The 21,551-nt window shown below is 45.7% G+C and overlaps 1 protein-coding gene across 4 annotated transcripts in view; it reads left to right on the forward strand.

Moving 5' to 3' along the window:
• KSR2 (kinase suppressor of ras 2) overlaps window positions 1-21,551 on the forward strand; it is a 485,310-nt gene that overhangs the window by 343,603 nt on the left and 120,156 nt on the right. The gene's annotated exons all lie outside the window — the stretch shown is intronic.

Here is a 21,551-nt window from a genome sequence, read left to right on the forward strand (position 1 = left end):
CTTCCTGGGGTCTCTTTTGAAAGGATCCTAATCCCACTGAGGAGGGCTTCACACTCATGACCTCATCACCTCCCAAAGGCCCCACCTCCAAATACCATCCCATTGAGGATAAGGCTTTCACCATGTGAATTTTGGAGGGACACAGACATTCAGTCCATAACACGCAGTGACTAAGGTCATTGGCAGTTCTATAAATAAAGCCCTTTGTAGGAGACACAGTAGTGAAAGGGCCCGGCACTAGGTTTGGTGACAGGGTGATGTTCGGGTACTGCCATTCCTGAGGGCTAGTCCAAAGTTATGGCAGGTGGGGAGCAGCAAGCACCAACCAGTGTTTCTAAGAGCGGGGCACCTAGATTAGAAGCACCACAGCACCTGGGAACTTGTTACAAATGCAGATTCCCAGGTCCTGATCCAGCTGTAACTAAATTAGTTTCCCTGGCAGCAGAGCCCAGTTAATCTGCATTTTAGCAAGCTCTCCTGATGGTTCTGATGCCCATTCAAGTTTTTTTAAATAGTAGTTTTATTGAAATAGAATTCACATACTTTAAAGTTTATCCTCTTAAAACGATTCACTGGTTTTTGGTATATTCACAGGATTGTGCAACCATCAGTTCAGTTCAGTCACTCAGTCGTGTCCGACTCTTTGTGACCCCATGGACTGCAGCACACCAGACTTTCCTGTCCATCACCAACTCCCAGAGCTTACTCAAACTCATGTCCATTGAGTCAGTGATGCCATTCAACCATCTCATCCTCTGTTGTCCACTTCTCCTCCTGCCTTCAATCTTCCCCAGCATCAGGGTCTTTTCCAATGAGTCAATTCTTTGCATCAGGTGGCCAAAGTATTGGAGTCTCAGCTTCAGCATCAGTCCTTCCAATGAGTATTCAGTGTTGATATTCTTTGGGATGGACTGGTTTGATCTCCTTGCAGTCCAAGGGACTCTCAAGAATCTTCTCCAACACCACAGTTCAAAAGCATCAGTTCTTCGGTGCTCAGCTTTCTTATAGTCCAACTCTCACATCCATACATGACTACTGGAAAAGCCATAGCTTTGACTAGACAGACCTTTGTTGGCAAAATAATGTCTCTGCTTTTTAATATGCTGTCTAAGTTGGTCATAGCTTTCCTTTCAAGGAGCAATTTAATTTCATGGCTGCAGTCACCATCTGCAGTGATTTTGGAGCCCAAGAAAATAGTCTCTCACTATTTTCATTGTTTCCCCATCTGTTTGCCATGAAGTGATGGGATTGAATGCCATGATCTTAGTTTTCTTAATGCTGAGTTTTAAGGCAACTTTTTCACTCTCCTCTTTCACTTTCATCAAGAGGCTCTTTAGTTCTTCTTCACTTTCTGCCATAAAGGTGGTGTCATCTGCATCTGAGATTATTGATATTTCTCCCGGCAATCTTGATTCCAGCTTGTGCTTCATCCAGCCTGGCATTTCGCATGATGTACTCTGCATATAAGTTAAATAAGCAGGGTGACAATATACAGCCTTGACGTTCTCTGTTCCCGATTTGGAACCAATCTGTTGTTCCATGTCCAGTTCTAACACTTGATTCTTGACCTGCATACAGACTTCTCAGGAGGCAGGTAAGGTGGTATGATATTCCCATCTTTTTAAGAATTTTCCAGTTTCTTGTCATCCACACAGTCAAAGGCTTTAGTATAGTCAATAAAGCAGAAGTAGATGTTTTTCTGAAACTCTGATGGCAAGAGTGATTAGCAATATTTTAGGAATCAGTGAACTAAAATGGACTGGAATGGGTGAATTTAACTTAGATGACCATTGTATCTATTACTGTGAGCAAGAATCCCTTAGAAGAAATGGAGTATCCCTCATTGTCAACAAAAGAGTCCAAAATGCAGTATTTGGATGCAATCTCAAAAACAACAGAATGATCTCTGTTCATTTCCAAGGCAAACCATTCAGTATCCTAGTAATCCAAGTCTGTGCCCCAACCAGTAATGCCGAAGAAGCTGAAGTTGAACGGTTCTATGAAGACCTACAAGATCTTTTAGAACTAACACCCAAAAAAGATGTCCTTTTCATTATAGGGGACTGGAATGCAAAAGGAGGAAGTCAAGAGATACCTAGAGTAACAGGCAAATTTGGCCTTGGAGTACAGAATGAAGCAGAGCAAAGGCTAACAGAGTTTTTCCAAGAGAATGCACTGGGTCGTAGAAACACCATCTTCCAGCAACACAAGAGAATACTCTACACATGGACATCACCAGATGGTCAATACTGAAATCAGATTGATTATATTCTTTGCAGCCAAAAATGGAGAAGCTCTGTACAGTGAGCAAAAATAAGACCGGGAGCTGACTGTGGCTCATATTGTGAACTCCTTATTGCCAAATTCGGACTTAAATTGAAGAAAGTAGGGAAAACCACTAGACCATTCAGGTATGACCTAAATCAAGTCCCTTATGATTATACAGTAGAAGTGACAAATAGATTCAAGGGATTAGATCTGATAGAGTGCCTGAAGAACTATGGACAGAAATTTGTGACATTGTATAGGAGGCAGTGATCAAGACCATCCCCAAGAAAAAGAAATGCAAAAAGGCAAAATGGTTGTCTAAGGAGGTCTTACAAATAGCCAAGAAAAGAAGAAAAGCTAAAGGCAAAGGAGAAAAGGAAAGATATACCCATTTGAATGCAGAGTTCCAAAGAATAGCAAGGAGAGAGAAGAAAGCCTTCCTCAGTGATCAATGCAAAGAAATAGAGGAAAACAACAGAATGGGAAAGACTAGAGATCTCTTCAAGAAAATTAGAGGGCACAATAAAGAACAGAAATGGTATGGACCTAACGGAAGCAAACGATATTAAGAAGAGGTGGCAAGAATACACAGAAGAACTATGCATAAAAGATATTCATGACCCAGATAACCATGATGGTGTGATCACTCACCTAGAGCCAGACATCCTGGAATGTGAAGTCAAGTGGGCCTTAGGAAGCATCACTATGAACAAAGCTAGTGGAGGTGATGGAATTCCAGTTGAGCTATTTCAAGTCCTGAAAGATGATGCTGTGAAAGTGCTGCACTCAATATGCCAGCAAATCTGGAAAACTCAGCAGTGGCCACAGGACTGGAAAAGGTCAGTTTTCATTCCAATCCCAAAGAAAGGCAATGGCAACGAATGCTCAAACTACCGCACATTTGCACTCGTCTCACATGCTAGCAAAGTAATGCTCAAAATTCTCCAAGCCAGGCTTCAACAGTACGTGAACCGTGAACTTCCAGATGTTCAAGCTGGATTTAGAAAAGGCAGAGGAACCGGAGATCAAATTGCCGACATCTGTTGGATCATCGAAAAAGCAGCAGAGTTCCAGAAAGAACTCTACTTCTGTGCAACCATCACCACTCTCTAATTCCAGAACACTTCTATCACCCCCAAAAGAAACTCCACAGCCATATGCTGTCACTCCCTGTTACTCCTCCCTCAAACCCTTGACAACCATTAATCCACTTTCTGTCTCTGTGGATTTACCTAGTCTGGACATTTCGTGTAAATTATATCATACAATATGTAGCCATTTGTGTCTGGCTTCTTTTATTTAGCATAAGATTTTCAGGACTCATCCATAGTTTTTCACGATCAAGTAATATTCCATTATTTGGATAGACTCCATTTTGTTTATCTGCACATCACTTGATGGACATTTGGGTTGTCTTTACTTTCTTGATATTATCAATAATGCTGTTAGGAATGCCCAAATTTGAGAACTACTGAGAAAAAGAATTCATCAGAATTCAGAAATCTGGGTCTTGCTTTGCCAGTTCAGAATATAGAGACTCCTAGAGTTAGATTCACGTTAACCTGACTTTTGAGACTGATGTATAAAGCTGAAATGTATGTTTGTTAATGTACAAGGAGAACTCACTGTCACCAGTGCTGCATTTCTCAAGGGCTGTGTGATTTGCCCATTTCCTCTCGGCAGTCTACCCTTCCTGAAGGCCAGATTTTCACTGGGAGGCTTCCTGGTGATTCTGGAATACAGAGGAGGAGGGTTTGCTACATGAAATGTTGAAGACCCCAAGCTGGGATAACCCGCTTTTCCTGGGCAGGGTAACGAGGAGTACACAGGCAAACTGCCCAGGGGTAGATCCTGGCCCCACCGCTGGAAAACTGTGTGACCTAGAGCAAGTTACTCAACCTGTCTGAATGTTACTTTGCTTCTCTGTGATTTTGAGATGATAATAATGATGATCTTGTAGGACTATTGTGCAGATTAAATGAGGTAACACCTGTAAAGTGTTTAGTACTAGTGCCTGGTGCGTGGCCTGTGAATCGTGGATATGAACGATTAAGTGATTAAGCATCTAATGTTTGGGAGTGGGTTGCTATAGGGATTGAAGATAACAGAAGTCTGCTATAAGGTCTGTTTGTGTGACCTTGTATAAGGACAGCATTCTTCTGCTTATAAGTGAAACAACTCAAACTGCTTCACATGTTTAAAAATGAGGATGTAATAGAGAAGCTCCAGGAGCTCATATGACCTGTCAGCCCTTGGTTTCTCTGCATTCCTCCACTCTGTTTTCCTAGAGTGTTGACTTCCTTCTCAGGCAGGCCCTTCTCACAGGTATGCTCAGGTGGCCCCGGGCACTCAGGTGTACAACCCACCAACTTAGCTACTCCAGGGAACAGAGGGTTTCCTTTATTTAAAAAAAAAAAAAAATCCCAGAGTGTTTTGTGGACTCTGGCCCCTCTTGGGTCACATGCCTGCCCCTGAACCAATCACAGTGGTCAAGGAGTTGGAATGCTTTGGACTCTCTGTGCCTGGGTAAATGCTCTGCCCCAGGACTGGGAGATCCAGCCTACTCTGAATCTCTAGGACTGAGATGCTGGAAGGGTTGTTTCCCAATGGAAAACCAGGCTGCTGTTACTAGAAGAAGGAATAGGCTCTGATGCCAGAGTCCCCCATCCCCTGGATGGGCTGGGAGAGTTGAGCCAACATCTGCCTCCAGGACTCTTTTTGCTTCTCTTTATGGTTAACTAAGTGCTTCCCAGGTGGCTCAGTGGGTAAAGAATCCACCTGCAATACAGGAGACTTAGGTTCGATCCCTGGGTTGGGAAGATCCTCTGGAGGAGAGCATGGCTACCCACTCCAGTATTCTGCATGAGGAATCTCATGGACAGAGAAGCCTGGTGGGCTACAATCCATAGGATTGCAAAGAGCTGAACATGACTGAAGCGACTGAGCAAACACATAAACATAGTCGACTCAGCTCCTCTTTCAGTCTGTGTTAACATTTAATCTGATTACATCAGGCTCTGGATCTAGATCCCTTCCTAATAACTCTTTGGACAGGGATTCTAAACTATAAAACTGTGGCCATTTAGGGCTGGATAATTATTCGTGTGGGGGGCTGACCTGTGCTTTCAGTTCAGTTCAGTTCAGTCGCTCAGTCGTGTCCGACTCTTTGCGACCCCATGAATTGCAGCACTCCAGGCCTCCCTGTCTATCACCAACTCCCAGAGTTCACCCAGACTCACGTCCATCGAGTCAGTGACGCCATCCAGCCATCTCATCCTCTGTCGTCCCCTTCTCCTCCTGCCCCCAATCCCTCCCAGCATCAGAGTCTTTTCCAATGAGTCAACTCTTCGCATGAGGTGGCCAAAGTACTGGAGTTTCAGCTTTAGCAGCATTTCTTCTAAAGAAATCCCAGGGCTGATCTCCTTCAGAATGGACTGGTTGGATCTCCTTGCAGTCCAAGGGACTCTCAAGAGTCTTCTCCAACACTACAGTTCAAAAGCATCAATTCTTCGGTGCTCAGCCTTCTTCACAGTCCAACTCTCAAATCCATACATGAGCACAGGAAAAACCATAGCCTTGACTAGACGGACCTTTGTTGGCAAAGTAATGTCTCTGCTTTTGAATATGGTATCTAGGTTGGTCATAACTTTCCTTCCAAGGAGTAAGCGTCTTTTAATTTCATGGCTACAATCACCATCTGCAGTGATTTTGGAGCCCCAAAAAATAAAGTCTGACACTGTTTCCACTGTTTCCCCATCTATTTCCCATGAAGTGACGGGACTGGATGCCATGATCTTTGTTTTCTGAATGTTGAGCTTTAAGCCAACTTTTTCATTCTCCACTTTCACTTTCATCAAGAGGCTTTGTAGTTCCTCTTCACTTTCTGCCATAAGGGTGGTGTCATCTGCATATCTGAGGTTATTGATATTTCTCCTGGCAATCTTGATTCCAGCTTGTGTTTCTTCCAGTCCAGCGTTTCTCATGATGTACTCTGCATAGAAGTTAAATAAGCAGGGTGACAATATACAGCCTTGACGTACTCCTTTTCCTCTTTGGAACCAGTCTATTGTTCCATGTCTAATTCTAACTGTTGCTTCCTGACCCGCATACAAATTTCTCAAGAGGCAGGTCAGGTGGTCTGGTATTCCCATCTCTTTCAGAATTTTCCACAGTTTTTTGTGATCCACACAGTCAAAGGCTTTGGCATAGTCAATAAAGCAGAAACAGATGTTTTTCTGGAACTCTCTTGCTTTTTCCATGATGCAGCGGATGTTGGCAATTTGATATCTGGTTCCTCTGCCTTTTCTAAAACCAGCTGGAACATCAGGAAGTTCACGGTTCACATATTGCTGAAGCCTGGCTTGGAGAATTTTGAATATTACTTTACTAGCATGTGAGATGAGTGCAATTGTGCAGTAGTTGGAGCATTCTTTGGCATTGCCTTTCTTTGGGATTGGAATGAAAACTGACCTTTTCCAGTCCTGTGGCCACTGCTGAGTTTTCCAGATTTGCTGGCATATAGAGTGTAGCACTTTCACAGCATCATCTTTCAGGACTTGAAATAGCTCAACTGGAATTCCATCACCTCCACTAGCTTTGTTCATAGTGATGCTTTCTAAGGCCCACTTGACTTCACATTCCAGGATGTCTGGCTCTAGGTGAGTGATCACACCATCATGATTATCTGGGTCATGAAGATCTTTTTTGTACAGTTCTTCTGTGTGTATTCTTGCCACCTCTTCTTAATATCTTCTGGTTCTGTTAGGTCGATACCATTTCTGTCCTTTATCGAGCCCATCTTTGCATGAAATGTTCCATTGGTGTCTCTAATTTTCTTGAAGAGATCTCTAGTCTTTCCCATTCTGTTGTTTTCCTCTATTTCTTTGCATTGATCGCTGAGGAAGGCTTTCTTATCTCTTCTTGCTATTTTTGGAACTCTGCATTCAGATGCTTATATCTTTCCTTTTCTCCTTTGCTTTTCACTTCTCTTCTTTTCACAGCTATTTGTAAGGCCTCCCCAGACAGCCATTTTGCTTTTTTGCATTTCTTTTCCATGGGGATGGTCTTGATCCCTGTCTCCTGTACAATGTCATGAACCTCATTCCATAGTTCATCAGGCACTCTATCAGATCTAGGCCCTTAAATCTATTTCTCACTTCCACTGTATAATCATAAGGGATTTGATTTAGGTCATACCTGAATGGTCTAGTGGTTTTTCCCTACTTTCTTCAATTTAAGTCTGAATTTGGCAATAAGGAGTTCATGATCTGAGCCACAGTCAGCTCCTGGTCTTGTTTTTGTTGACTGTATAGAGCTTCTCCATCTTTGGCTGCAAAGAATATAATCAGTCTGATTTCAGTGTTGACCATCTGGTGATGTCCATGTGTAGTTAGAGGATGTTTAACAGCATTCCCCGGAGAAGGCAATGTCACCCCACTCCAGTACTCCTGCCTGGAAAATCCCATGGACGGAGGAGCCTGGAGGGCTGCAGTCCACAGGGTCGCTGAGGGTCAGACATGAGTGAGCGACTTCACTTTCACTTTTCACTTTCATGCATTGGAGAAGGAAATGGCAACCCACTCCAGTGTTCTTGCCTGGAGAATCCCAGGAATGGGAGAGCCTGGTGGGCTGCCGTCTATAGGGTCGCACAGAGTCGGACACGACTGAAGTGACTTAGTAGCAGCAGCAGCAACAGCAGCAACAGCATTCCCGGTTTCTACCCACTAGGTGCCAGTTGCACCATCCCTCAGTTGTGACCTCCTAAATGTTTCCAGATACTTGAGAACCACTGCTTTAGGTTAATGTTCCTCCACTGCCCTCTGACCAATTAGGTGTTGTGCTAGATTCGCTCTTGAAAGATCAACTTCCTTAGCTCCAAGTTTTTGGGGTGGGGGTTCTCTGTCCACCCCAGTATTGACAATACTTTGCTGATAAACTGTGACCCTGTTGGAGCAGAGGTCTCCTATCTCCATGGCCTCACCTTCAGGGCCGTGCATCAGGACCAGTATCTGATGTCACATCTCCATCACCTCAGCCCCATTTAGAGATGCTTTGGCATGTCGGCGCCCCATCTTGACCTTGGAATATGCTCCGTCACAAGCCTGTCTCCACCGTGTCTGCAAACTGCAGACAGTGTGACACCTCTTTGGACATCACTTTGAGCATCACAGAACTGAGAGGGGGAGCAAATCTATCGCCTAAAGTTCAGACCCAAAGATGCCTGGTGTCTTGGATTTCTTAAAGTCAGACTGGGGTCTCTCCTAGCAAGCTTACCTGGTCTGTCCCCACTGAGCCCACTAAGGCAGTAAATTCCACAAAATGACTCCATGTGGGGAACTTCTCAGCAGCCCTTTATTCTATGGATAATTAACTTCGGCCGAACACTGACTACTGGGTGACTGCATAATTTAAAAAAAAAAAAAAAAAAAAGTGCCAGTGTTCCATGGGGGAAGAATTTCATCTCAGGCAACTCTGAACGGCTCTGATTTAAGATCCGTAAGTCCAGTTCAAGGCAATAAATATATAAGTAATTGATGATGTAGTGTGCAAGCAACTTAAGACCCATCCATCACACCCAGGCAAGCAAGGACTGTGGACACGCTCAGAGAACAGGATGATAGGAGGGGAATAAATGGTCAGAGGGACCTAGACAGTTCTGCTTTCCCCATAACTCACCACTGCTTCTCCAGACTCGTGGCCTCATTCCCAAAAGAGCTTCCTCCACCCCCTGGTTTTGTCTTCTTGGGCCAGAGAGAAGGGCCACTAAGGAAAAAGCAGACAAGAACCCGGGCTGCTCGAGGGGGAGCCAGCCTGGTTGCATACCTACTCTGTACGAGGCACTTGCTTCATGTTCCAGTGCCTCGTTCCTAAGGAAAGCCCACAGGATGGGTTCCATCAGTCCTCTGCCTCAGAGCAAGAGGTCCAAAGAGCAGAGAACAAAAGCATCACAAAGGCAGAGTCAGGGGTTGGGACTCAGGTCTGCGCCTGTAATTAATGCCGTCTTGTCCCTCTGCCTCTCAGGCAAAAGAGTGGGCAAGGGCCCCTGGGTTGCCTGGATGGTGGACCATGCCATCCATGAATGTGTTCGTTGCCCATTTCTGGGTCCAGGTGTCAAGCCCAACTTGCAGATCCCAGGCTGTAGTCTGCACGTCCCCCCTGCCCCACGCCTGTCACTGATACTGCCTTTTCTGTGGCTCGGTTTCAACATGAGGCCATTTATTAATACAACTGAAATTGATGGAGCACAGATCTGACTGTTTTCCTCCCTTCACAGGGACATTTGCAGTGATGGCAGCGTGGGGCCTCTGTCTGTCAACTCTTGTTTTGTCCTCGTTTAAGCCTAAACCGGGTGCAGTAAGCCAGCCTCTTCCAATTAGCATTTTCCTTGAGGTCAAGGAGAACGGCTCTGTATCTGTGTGGTCTGAGATGACTCTGCATGGCTGGCGGGACCCCGAGCTCCTTCAGGTTTCCAGGCTGCCTCTCCTCTTGCTCGGGGCTCCTCTCCTAGGGAGGGTGCACAAGAAAACACCCTCACTGACACTCTGCTGGTCTCTCCTCCTTTCTGAATATCTGAAGAGAGGCCACAGTGCTCATGAACAGGGCTCTGCAGTCCAGGAGTTTTAGGTTAAAATCCCAGAAGGACATATTCCATAGATGACCTCTGAGCCTCCGATTTGCCATTTGAAAAATGGGATCATTAGTACCTACCTCACAGGGTAGATTTGTCTTTCGTTCGTTCACTCATTCTCTCATCAGTATTTGTGGGAATGCCACTTTGTACCCATCCCTGTGCTGGCTGCTGGGGATACAGGAGGAAATGAAACAGGCGTGTTATAAAGAATCAGTGTGCCAATATACATGGAACACTTAGGCCAATGATTCTCAAGCTTGCCTGTGAATTAGTAGGGTGTGAAGACCTTTTGAAATGTTCAAAGCCAGGCCATACATACCCCAGCATAATTAAATTGAGGATCAGCAAACTTTTAATTAAAGAGCCAGATAGTAAATATTTTAGGTTCTGAGGGCCATCAGGTTTCCATCATGGCTACTCAGCTCTGCCCTTACAGTGCAAAAGCAGCTGTAGACAGTGGACATGTTGATGTGCCAATAAAACTTTATTTACACAACAGGTTACAGGCCAGATTTGACCCTTGCCCTTTAGTTTGCTGACCCCTGAATTAAATCACAGTGCAGGGGAGGGATCCAGGCATCAGACAGTTCCAGGGTGCTGACAACTGGGGAACCACTGACTTGGGCAATGCCTGGGTCATGTTAGCTATTACAATTCCTAGGTTGTAGCTCACAGAAGTCAAGTACCTTGCCCAGTTTGGGGGCAGAACCAGGACAATAACCCTGGTCTTTCTAACCCTGAACCCCTTCTTTTGGTCATTTTGGTTTTCTGTTTTAAGCTCTTGGAGCCTCAGTGTCTTCACCTGTAAAATGGGACTGATACTAGACCTCCCTGACACAGTAGCTAAGAGACCTAAGTGTGAACACTGATGCACCTTGCAGGGAGGGACTCTATGGTGAGAGTCAGGAGGAGTTGAAAATGTTCCAGTGGCTCTGGAAACCATGGGGCCCTGGACAGGCACATGGGAAGAGGTTTGAGTGAGGAAGCGGTGGGCTGTGTTTTTGAGCAGATGAGCTTCATTTGGTCAGCCACCCTAGCTGAGGTCCAAAGCCCCACCCAGAGCCTGAGAGCTGGGGCTAGAGCCATGGGTGGGTGGCCAGGGCCAAGTAGAGTGCCTGGCTTCCTGGGATCTCTCCCCGGTCCAGGCGCTCAAATGCCCTGGAGAAGTGAAGCCTCCATTTGGAGGGATAGGCTGCTGGGTTATTTTTGCTGGAGTTAGCAAGAAAAACCCTTCACCTCTCTTTTAAGCCAAACTCTGAAGACATACAGGTGAGTAATTGGCAGCTCCTACTGTCCAGGATCTCACTGTCAAGTGGGTAGTCAGGATATCAGAGGTGTTAGCAGAGGCTCTCGTGCAACAAAGCAAGTGGCCTGGAGAAGTCAGCACAGGATGCTACAGGAGGGGCATGGCAGGGGTGTCTGACCCTGTGCATTCAGGGAAGGCTTCCTGGAGGAACCGTGCCTGTGTTGGATCTTGGAGAGAGTTGGCATGAGTTGGACTAAGAGAAGTAGGAAGGGAATAGAACATACAGAAGAATGTATGTTGCATACAGATGCTGTTGCAAAACAGCCGTGCTGCCAGTGGCAGTTTTCAGGCCAGGACTGGCTCTCAGTGCTGTACTTCTGCTATCTCAGAGGCACTGGGCATTTCTTCCTCTTTGGTCTGGGATCAGTGTAGCCTTCCTCCTCACCTGACTTGTCTTGGTCTCTTGAGCAGACATGATGCCATAATAGAGGTCCTGTGATATACCAAGTCTGCCCTCAGGATTATATTTATGGGATCCACCACCTTCCTCCTCCAGAAGCACCACACATATTTCCTTGCATGCGTGCATGCTAAGTTGCTTCAGTCGTGTCTGACTCTGCAACCCTGAGTACTGTAGCCCGCCAGGCTCCTCTGTCCATGGAGTTCTCCAGGCAAGAACACTGGAGTGGGTTGCCATGCCCTCTTCTAGGGCATCTTCCCAACCCAGGGATCAAACCTGCATCTCCTATGTCTCCTGCATTGGCAGGCGAGTTCTTTATCACTTGTGCCACCTGGGAAGCCCACATATTTCCTTATTGATAATTAATTTCCTTAGTGCTTCATGAATAAACCACCGTGGACCCACTATCCTGATGAGATTCTTCTGGATTTCTAGATAATGTTTTATTCTCCCCTTTTTGCATTTTTTAAATCTTATTATATAAAGTGATTTTGACATTTCAAGGAGATGATCCCTCTCCTCTTTCTAGACCATAGGAGTAAAATGATATCAAGGGGAAACCCAAGGGGAAGGTTTGGAGTAAGGATACAGGGAGAGAGAAGGAAGATGGGTTTTCTAATAGGTCTCATTTTTAGAATTGAGGGAAAATGGATAATTAGTACCACTCCCCCCAACTCCAATCTGTGTGGTGGTGTCTTATGGAATTAGAGGCCCATTGCTTCATTTTCTTGTCATATCCACCCCCTCATCAGCCCCCACTCCCCCCACACTGCCTACACACATCCTCAGCCTACTGTTAATGTCTTAGAATCTCCATCTATCATCCCCACAAGGAAGATAATTACTCGTGTGGCACCCGGGTGTCCCATTGTTTGGTTACGAGGTTAAAAATCCGATACACTTTAATAAATTCAACAGTGAGCACATTATAAAATGTAATTAAATGCCTCAGCCATCTTCACTTTCTTTACTGGCAATGAAATTTAATTGAGGCCACGTGAGGGGGCTGAGATAAATCACGGGTGATGACTCCACGTTTCACGTGTCTACTGGGAGAGGGTGTGATGTTATCCGCTGTCTATGCATGTAATTTATGGGCAGTTCAGGGGATCCCAGCTCAGCAGTTACCTGCCGGGACTCAGACGTGAGGTGGTGATGGTCTTTAAAAAGGGGAACATGATTCTGAAGTGGGGGGTGTTACAATACATACATTCTAGTTTTCCCACTAGATCCTGAAGGTAATTCCAGTTTGGTTTCACCATTTAAAAATTTTTTTTTACCCAGGCCGTGGGCCAGGAGGGACAGGTGGTAGAGGACAGCTTGGATTCTAACTCCTTGTGCTAGCATGGCCTTTCCTCTGCACTCTTCTGCCTCTCGCCCCACACATCAGTCCTCTCTGCACTCGCATTGCTTAGTCCTCACTGCCCACCCATCCCACCAAGGTAGGCTTTCACCTGAGACACCCCCAGGAGACCACTTCATCTCTTCCCCTTGGCCGTGACCAGCACCGCCACCTCTCCCACGATAACTTGCACGTCCTCAGGGTCTTCTCTCTGCTTTGATGAAGTGACAACCGGATAATCGTATTAATTAACCCAGACAGAAGCAGTGAGAGGAGAGGGTTAATTCCCGCCCCCCCCCCTGTCTCCATGAGCTGACATAGATTTCAGCAGTGGCATGTAATCAGAGACATTGCCTCATCACAGATTATTCTACCAGGAGACAGTGAGAGCTGGAAAGAAAACAGGCATGGGGTGAGACTGGGATAGGTTAGAATCTTGGCTGGACCGCTTATTGGTCCTACTGTGTCTGGCTCTTCTCTTCTGTAAAATAGGCATGGAAACAACACACCCTATGCCGTGTTAGGATTAGGTAAGCAGAGGGGTGACGCCCTGTGGGTCATGAACACTTCGGCTTGGAGAATGCACACCATTTGTCCAAGAATTCCCACCATGTAAATGGCTGAAGTGGGTCTACAAACCCTAGCCTTCTGGCTTCAAAGAAAAAAAAAAAACTTTCACAATGTATACGTATGTCAAACCATCACATTATATACTTTAAATATCTTACAATTTTGTTAATTATACCTCAGTAAAGGTAGAAAAGTACTTTCCCACTAATCAGCCAAGGAATGAATTACACAGCTCTTAATCAGGGTTTGACATACTTTTTCAATAAAGGGCCAGGTAATAATTAGCTTTTGATTTTGTGGACTGCATTGCCCCTGTCTAAATTACTCAAACTCTGCTGTTATAATGCAGAATCAGTCATGATGTGTAAATGAGTGGACGTGGCTATGTGCCAATCAAACTTTATTTATAAAAGCAGGAGATGGGCCAGTCTTGGCCTGAGGGTCATAGTTTGCCAACCTCTGTTCTAAATCATGGTCCTTGGAGAGCCTTGTCAGGTTCTAACTGGTGTGTTAATTCTAGAGGCAGAGTGATGATGACAATGACAAGAACAAGAATGACAATAATATGTCAGGCACTCAGCTGAGCTCTGTTCCAGTTGTATTGCCCGCTTCATCCTCCTAGGAGGGGGATAGTGTGACCCCCCCCCTTTTTTTTTTGGCCGGAGATAAGGAAAGACACCTTTCACAGAGGTGAAAATGCCCGAGGTCTCATAGCTGGGAAGTGGCAGAGCTGATGGGTGAACACAGGTCTGCTCACTTCAAAGTCCCACACTCTCCCGGGCAGCTTGATAACCTGGAGGCCCTTCCCATTCAGAAATGAAGTCTGCTGCCCTGTCTCCAGAATAGGTCTACACTCAGAGCCTTGTCGGTGGCTTGAACCCCATATACATGCAGGTTGGTTTACCCTATACCTCCAACCCCACAGTTTTCCTATTTCTAGGCTGGTGGCTTCACCATTGCCCTTTGTTTTGCCCCAATGCCATGTGGACCCCTAAGAATCTCCTCTGAAGGGTCTCTTCCTTTAAGAGTGAGCAGCACAAACTTTGCTCACACCAAGCATCTCTTTATCACTGTCCGTCCCTCTGCCTTATTGCTTCCCTGCAAGACCCAGGACCCAGGTTCGCTTTCATCTACATACTCACCAGTGCTAAGTGGTTCCCCGGTCACCTCCATAGCAATCATGAGCCCCCAGATGATGAAATTCTCATCTTGAGAAGTGGCTTGTAGTTGTCACAGGGAGAAAATTATGTCCATCTACGCCAAGAAACTCAATTTGGCCCTGAAGCACCATGGGGCTGTAACCTTTAGAGATAGCACAGAATGAAAAGACTCTTGGATGTGATGTTTTGAATTGGATATTAAAGCAAATAGAGTTGTTCGCCGCTATGTGAATAATACTGTGAACAGCTTTAGTCAAGGATTGGTTGGCACCTTGGATGAATCAGTGGGATTTTAGCTGGTGGCTTGAACGCTCTAAGTTTTATTAGTTTCAGGAGCCTAAAGAATTTGCTACTCGATTTGAGTGCAGCACCATTGTTAAGTTCTCAGTCTGTCCTGTCCCTGGGCTGGAAGCTGAAGGGCAGCTGGACCTTCCATTTCATTTGTGGCATTTCTGAGGATGAAGCCTGGCGTTGGGCTGTCCTGGATGAAACCCCAGCTCTCCCGCCTAAAAAGGAGTTAGGAGATCAGATGAAATAATACATCTAAGCATTTAATCTGAGTCCAGCCGTATAGTATATACTCAATAAATGTTAGCTGTTATTATTAATAGTATTGTGTGCTCAGAAGTCTTTATCTCCATGGAAACATTTAAGGTTAGCATAGCTTCTCTTCTAGCCAACAGAGTTTAGGGACTAGACTGCAGTAGATGGTTTCTTGTGGTCCTGTCCAACTCTAGGATGCACAATTTGAACAATAATTTTTACACTTGTCTCAGGAGACATAGCACAGGAAGGCAGGATGGTGTGGGGGTGAAAAGCAAGGCTTTGGTTTTTATAGGAAACTGAAGTCAACTCTCAAGTGCACCAAATACTAGCAGTAAGACGTTGAACACATATCCCCATCTTCCTTATCTCTGAACTAGGGATACAACCTCGTGGGGTTGTCAGGATTCAATGAAGAAACAGCTCCAAGAGGTGAATCCTTATTTGGGATACGTACAAGAAGAAGACCGTGCCTTGCTCCTGTGCCAGCCAGTGGACTGATTACTCGGGGATATGGGTTTATTTTTTAAATCTGTATTATTTGTCTGTTTCACTTTGGGCTGTATCGTGCCCGCAGGGGGATCTTAGTTCCCTGACCAGGGATAGAACCCAAGTCCCCTGCAGTGGACGCTCATAGTCTTTAACCACTGAACCACCAGGGAAGTCCCTGCGGTATGGTTGTTTTTTTTTCAACTGGGGGCTGCAGGTGAGATCATGACATGACAGCTCAAATGGGAAAAGCCTGGCCCGGGAGATGAATGGCCTTGTAAGGGTCAGGGCTCATATTTTGGACCCCAGCAGGGGTGGGGAGTTAGCGGTTGGGGTGAGGGTGGACCCTCCTGTTTTTGTCAAAGCCTGGCAGGCTGTTCTTCACTCGGCCGCCAGAGGGAGTGCTTATATGTACAAGACCCCACACAGCATCCCACTCTGTTCTAAGACACTTGTTCAGTCGCTCAGTCATGTCCGACTCTGTGAGACCCCATGGACTGCAGCATGCCAGGCCTCTCTGTCCCTCACCATCTCCTGAAATTTGCTCAAGTTCATGTCCATTCCATCGGTGATGCCACCCATCCATCTCATCCTCTGACACCCTCTTCTCCTGTCCTCAGTCTTTCCCAGCATCAGGGACTTTTCCAATGAGTACTAGACGGTTCCCATTGCTTTAACACAAACTCCAAAGTCTTGTTTTATTTCATTCATTGCATATATCACATTATGTCTCCCCCTATAGACTCTTAACTCTCCTGTTTACCATACCCACCCCCAATTCCATTCCTGGCACTTTCAGTGATCTATCAGTTTCCTGTGGCTGCTGTAACACATTCACAAAGCTCAGTGGCTTACAAAAACATAAATGTATCATTGCACAGTTCTGGAGGTCAGAAGCCTAGAACTGGTCTCGGTGCTAAAGGGAAGGAGTTTGCTGGGCTGTTGCTTCTGGAGAAGCTGCTCTTTTGCCTTTTCTGGCTTCCAGAGGCCACTGCATCCCTTGGCACTTGGCCCCTATCCATCCTCAGAGCCAGCAGATCTCCACATCTCCACATCTCCTTCTCTGACTCTGACCCTCCTGCCTCCCTCTTTCACCTGATTATATCAGGCCCACCTGGCTAGTCCAGAGTAATCTCCCATCTCAAGATCCTTAACTTAATCACACTGACAAAGTCTCTTTTTACCTGTTAGGTCACAGGATGTGGACATCTCTGGGGGTGGTTCAGTTCAGTTCAGTCACTCAGTCGTGTCTGACCCTTTGCAACCCCATGAACTGCAGCATGCCAGGCCTCCCTGTCCATTACCAACTCCCGGGGTCCACCCAAACCCATGTCCATTGAGTCGGTGATGCCATCCAACCATCTCATCCTCTGCCGTCCCTTTCTCCTCCTGCTCTCAATCTTTCCCAGCATCAGGGTCTTTTCCAATCAGTCAGCTCTTCACATCAGGTGGCCAAAGTATTGGAGTTTCAGCTTCAACATCAGTCCTTCCAATGAATACCCAGGACTGATCTCCTTTAGGATGGACTGGTTGGATCTCCTTGCAGTCCAAGGAAATCTCAAGAGTCTTCTCCATCACCACAGTTCAAAAGCATCAATTCTTCGGCGCTCAGCTTTCTTTATAGTCCAACTCTCACATCCATACATGACCACTGGGAAAACCATAGCCTTGACTAGATGGGCCTTTGTTGACAAAGTAATGTCTCTGCTTTTGAATATGCTGTCTAGGTTGGTCATAACTTGGAGGGTGGGCAAATTCAACAAAATATTTATTGAGTAACTGCATGAATGATAGTCAGAATACACAGCACACTATGGCATCACTCTCCAAGCCTCTGTGGCCTTTTTGAACCGGCTGGTTCTCATCTTCCCTTTACTCTTCTCAGAAGTAGGAAGCATGGACAGTTACAGGGTGGGTGAACTCTGTGTATCTGGAGGGCGATCTGGAATGGAAGCATCCAGTTTGTTCCTGTCTGTGGTTCAAATCCCAGTTCAGAGACTTCTAAACTATAGACAGTTGCGTACTGCTTCTACGTCTCAGTGTTCCCATCTGTGAAGTAGGGATGAATTGGCTGTTGTTTATTGAGCCTCAGCTAGGTAACCTGAATTAAAAAACACACGCTGTGTGACCTTGGACAAATGGCATCACTTCTTGATTTCCTCGTTGGTGAAGTGGCACCGACAGTAACAGCTGATGCATCACATGTGCTCATACATGCGGTGTGTGGATAAAATGAGATCACATATGTGAAGGGCTCATTTGGCAATAGTGCTTGGTGCGTGGTAACGCTCAACACAAAGCATATTTATTGTTTTTCTTATTTCTCATTTTTAAAAATTCTTATCATTATTCTTATTTCTCTCCTCCTCTTCTTTTTCATCCCTTTCTTTTGTTTTATCATCAGCCATTAAAAAAATTTTTTTTTAATCACTCCAACTGTTAATCTTTTTTTTAAAAAAAATGTATTTATTTATTTATTTGGTCTCACTGAGCGGCATTTGGGGTCTTAGTTCCCTGACCAGGAATCAAACCCATGCCCCCTGCAGTGGAAGCGTGGAGTCTTAACCCTTGGGCCTCCAGAGAAGTCTCTCACCACCCATCTTCACGTGTTGTCTCTGTGATAAATGTTTTCAAGCGTGCTCTCCATGCCTGACTCCTCCATTAGCCTGAGTTCAAATTCACCAGGTCAGAGCCCAAGTTTTTAATTTTAAAGCTCTACCTACTGTGATGATTTTATTAATATTGATTCCTTCTATCATGGGTCCTGTTTGTCTGTCTGGCTACCAAGGTGTCAAAGACCAAGCCTCCTGGTTTCTCCCCTTCTCTACAGAGGCCACTTCTGAGAGGGCATCAAAAGTGGGACCTAAAGGAGGGAAGAGGAGTCCTCCTTCTCTCCAACCCTCTCCCTTTCCATGCCCCGTGAATGAAAATATCTGGGAAGAAGTGTCTGTTTTCCTGTTATCCTGCCCCTGGAACGGAACACACCAGGGATGATCACAATTCTGCCTCTGTGTCTGCCTGACTTGTTATCAGAAAATGAGAGTAGAAAGCTTTTGTTCAGCTATGGAGACATCTTAATAGGCACTTTGATTGTTAAACAGAAGTTTCTGTATCAGTTTAATTGCTCTAAATGCTGTTTGCCTTCTCTGTTATGATAAGGCCTGAATTTTCATAGATTTTCCTTTTAAACAGTTTTCCTTTGCTTTAAGGCTTGCATTGGCAAGTTTAATGAAATCCAAATGAAGAAAGTAAAGAGAAGATCTCAGAATTCAGATCTGCACACCCACGGATGAAGCCGTCTGGAGGTTATTATTGCTTGAGACTAATGATGTCGCAGCCATTGAATGTAATTGACGGAATTCACCCCTTCAACCAGATATTGAGAAATGAAACCAAACTACTAAACTTAATTACATCTACTTTTCTGAGAAGGTGCTGTAATTGAGAATAACAGAATAACTAGGATACAAATCCAACGGTGGGATGTGCTTATAATAAAAGAGGATTTGTTCTCTACCGGGTTGAGCTTCACAAGTATCATCTCGAGATGTTGGGGGGCGGGACGGGGGTGGGGAGACGGCCAGAGAAGTGAAAAACATCTTGATGAGGGTTTCTTAACCTTGGCACCATTGCCACTTGGGTCTGGTTAGTTCTTTGATGCAGGGGTCTGTCTTGTGTATTATAGGATGTTGAGCAGCGTCCCTGGTCTCTACCTAGTTAGATGCCAGTGCCCCACCACCACCTCCTCCACTCTGGTTATTTGGCAATATCTCCAGACTATGCCAAATGTTCCCTTAAGGCAAAACCTCCCTGACTGGGGCTTTTGGAAGGCTCATAAACACTTGCAGAGTTTCTCCTTGAGGATCTACCAGGGCCCGGCTGTGTGACCTTCAGCAAGTCACTGCAGCTTTCTGAGCTCCTGTCTCTTCCTTTGTGCTGTGGGAATAATGAGAACACCGACTGCACAGAGGCATAGCTTCTGGGTGTAAGCTGCACAGAATAGTGCCTACCACATATGGAGTACTCAGTCTACTCACTCCTTCTGTGATACTAGTCTCAGATTCAGCAAACATGTATTACATGCTTGCTTCGTCCACGATGCTGTGCTATGAGACAGTGATGCAGAGATGGAGATGTGTCCTTGTCCTTGCAGGAGCGGCAGAAGTGTGCAGACTTGTTGGCACTGCCTTGTTCTCTACCCGTGGCAGAATGCAGAAGGGAATGGCAGCCCCCTCCAGTATTCTTGCCTGGGGAATCCCATGGACAGAGGAGCCTGGTGGCTATACAGTCCATGGGGTCGCAAAGAGTCGGACACAGCTTAGTGACTAAACAAGGACAAAATGGCAGACATTGCTGATCAACCCCAATGCTCTCTCCTCTTGAGCCTCAGAATCCTTCTGAATACACCTTTCTAGACAGCCGCTACTAATGTCCCATGAGATGAAACCTCTTTGGTGCTGGTACTAATAATTTTGTGGATTCCCCATGAGGAGACTGTGTATCTGAGCTAGTGTACTAGCTTCCACTCCAGCACGGTCATTCCGCCTCCCATTCCTGGCCGGGAGAAACCATTGTAAGGAGTTAGCAGGTCGCATCCTTCCTCCGAAATCTGACTTCAGTCCCCCACTCTCTTTCCTTTAAAATTATTTTTCTTTCTTGTTTTTTGTTTGTTTCTCCCACAAGTTGAAACAAGTTATAAAATGGGCTTGGGTTTGATGACGTTTAGTTTTTAGTTAACCTGGAGGAGATTCCACTGGCTATGATTCTGACTGATACATCATGCTGTCTCTCTTCTAGGTTTTCTCTGCCCTTTGGGACTTACAGAATCATTTGCTCTCCCAGAAATGGTCCCAGCTTTACAAGGGCGGAATTGGGGTTTCTGGAAACAGCTTTCAGATGGCTGTCGACAGTGTCATTAGACAAAAGGGAGGCGTGAATGGGTTGGGGTTAAACGCTCCCTGATGGGTTCAGACATGCCCGGCTCCCCAATGAGCATGCCACTCCATAACAATTGCTGTGAAAAATGAGGCGTGCATTTGCAGCTCTGAGGACGGGGCACCGACTCCATCCATCTGGCCTGAGAAATGAGAGCTGGCGTGTGGGTCAGCCACTTCCTTCTTCTCTCTCCTAACTGGTAGAGGCTTCACAGAAAGCACCAGTTCATTTCTGCTGTTGTTTCACACTTCCCTGGGGCCTGTGAGGTCTGTGAGGAGGGTGATGCAGGCACCCAGGCACTGGAGTGAAGGTGGGGGCTGGTGCTCAGAGGCAGTGGAAGGAGTCCTGGAACTCAGTGGTGGAGTGCTGGTGTGGGTCACTGGGACGTAGCCCAAGGCATGAAAGAAAAGACCTGATGAGAACAGGCACCCAGTCTAAAGTCCATGTGATTTATTGCTTCCTCCTCATTCCCATTTATCCATCAGATTATCCATCCATCTAGCTGTCTGTCCATTCATCCTTCCATCCACTCACCTACCAGTTCATCCTTCCATCCATCCATCCATCCTTCCTTCCATCCACTCACCTACCAATTCATTGATCCACCTACCCATCTGTCCACATTGCAGCTCATCTGTCCATCTACCCACCTATCCAACCATGCATCCACCCAGCTATCCAAACATCCATCCATCCATCCACCTACCAGTCCATTTACCCATCTTCCCATCTGTCCACCCATCCAACCACTTATCCACCTATCTATCCAAACATTCATCTATCCATCTATCAGCCCACCTACCAATCCATCTGCCAATTCATCTATCCATCCATATACCCACTCATCCATCCATTCATCCATCCATCACTTATTCTAGCGTGAGTTTAAGGTGGTGCATGGTTAGACA

The sequence above is a fragment of the Bos indicus genome, chromosome 17 (genome assembly GCF_029378745.1).
Source record: "Bos indicus isolate NIAB-ARS_2022 breed Sahiwal x Tharparkar chromosome 17, NIAB-ARS_B.indTharparkar_mat_pri_1.0, whole genome shotgun sequence".
Lineage (NCBI taxonomy): Eukaryota > Metazoa > Chordata > Mammalia > Artiodactyla > Bovidae > Bos > Bos indicus.